The following is a 1,805-nucleotide window of genomic DNA, read 5'->3' on the forward strand; positions in this document are numbered from 1 at the left end:
ACTTCTCTGCACGTCCTACCTTCCAGGAAGTGGTCGCTTTTCTGTTCGGAGAGTTGTTGCTATTCTTTTCTCCGATCTCCTGTTGAGTTTGTAGGTGTTCAGAATGGTTTGATCCCTATCCAGCTGAATTCCTGAGACCAGATGAAATCCAGGTCTCCTGCTCCTCCGCCATCTTGCCGTTTGTTTTTTGTTTTTTTTAACTAAAACAATTGACAAATTTATTTTCACATTTCATAATGCAAATAAAATTTTTTTTCTTGTCCCACTGCTCCTCTGCCAAAACTATTCTCTCACTGATAAGGAGGGGGAGCAAGTCTTCCTTTTCCTGCTGTTAGAGAACACCCAGAGTTGTAGCACCATGGTCTCCTGGGGAAGTAGAACAAATAATATAAAATGATTTAAAGAGGCTCCCCTTTCTCCTTATCTGTCTGGTCGAGTCATTCCTGGCCAACTGGGCACCATCATGGGACAGGTGGGAGGTCTCATCATTGGGGGCCCAGGTATCAATGGCACAGTGGCCTCCCACAGGCAGCCTCACTCCAGGAGCCAGTCCCACTGGCATCATTCAAGGAGGAGGAGGGCCCCCATAGGGGGTGCTGGCATATACCAGGGTAGGGAGGACTGGGGGAGTCCTGGGGGGAAATGGGATCGTTGCCCCTGCAGGAGGAGGAGCAGAGAATGGAGTAGGAGGTCTCTTTCCTTGTGGAAATGTAGCAGTTGTTTTGTTGATCAGGCCCTGAGCCTGCTCTTCCATTCATTTCTGATAGTAGTCTTTCACCTTCTCTTTGTGTTTCCTATGGCTGCAGTGGGTCTTCCTCACAGATGGAGAGTCCAGGGTGAGGTATGGGTCGCAGTAGTCACAATAAAACTTAGCCATGTTGCTCTGCACACCATTGGCCTCCTCTTTGTCTTTTTGACTGTTAAAAGGACTTGAGATTCCCCCATTCAGCTCATGTTGGGGAAAGGAAAAGGAAAAAAAAGGAAGAATTCATCATCTTTGTTTTTAGAATAGAAATAATTTACAGATGCCAAATATCATTTTGAGATGCAACATTGAAAACGAAAATGCACAGATTTTTTTTTTTAAGATTTATATATTTATTTGAGAGAGAGAGTGGGAGAGGGGCAGAAGGAGAGAGAGAATCTCAAGCAGACTGCCTGCTGAGTGCAGAGCCAGATGAAGAGCTCTATCTCAAGACCCTGAGATCATGATCTGAGCCGAAATCAAGAGTCAGACGCTCAACCAACTGAGCCACCCAGGTGCCCCCAAAATGGGACAGGTTTTTAATGGTAGTTCATTTCTGATTTTATAACTTTATTTTTATTTATTTATTTATTTTAAAGATTTTATTTATTTATTTGACAGAGAGAGACAGCGAGAGAAGGAACACAAGAAGGGGAAGTGGGAGAGGGAGAAGCAGTCTCCTGGCCGAGCAGGGGGCCCGATTCGGGGCCCGATCCCAGGACCCTGGAATCATGACCCGAGCCGAAGGCAGATGCCCAACCGAATGAGCCACCCAGGCACCCCCCATTTCTGATTTTAAAAGAGGGTACTTCTGATATATTAAAATTGCCTCAAAAGCAAGAGAATGGCATCAGAGAGGCCTGGGCTCATAACTTGACCTGGGCACTTGCTAGCTGTGAGACCTTAGGCAAGGTACTGCACTTTTCTGAGCCTCAGCTTCCTCATCTGTAGAGTGGGGTAGGGCAGAGGACAGTAATCCTTTCTCTGTAGGGTTGTTAGAGAAATTAATGCATTACAGCACAAAAGGATCCCCACTCCGCCTTGTCCTCATTCTTTTCTG

At 46.0% G+C, this 1,805-nt stretch overlaps 1 pseudogene; it reads right to left on the reverse strand.

Moving 5' to 3' along the window:
• Positions 1–420: 420 nt before the first annotated feature.
• LOC118554764 (U1 small nuclear ribonucleoprotein C pseudogene) lies at positions 421–877 on the reverse strand (annotated as a pseudogene).
• Positions 878–1,805: the final 928 nt, after the last annotated feature.

The sequence above is a fragment of the Halichoerus grypus genome, chromosome 2 (assembly GCF_964656455.1).
Source record: "Halichoerus grypus chromosome 2, mHalGry1.hap1.1, whole genome shotgun sequence".
Taxonomy (NCBI): Eukaryota; Metazoa; Chordata; class Mammalia; order Carnivora; family Phocidae; genus Halichoerus; species Halichoerus grypus.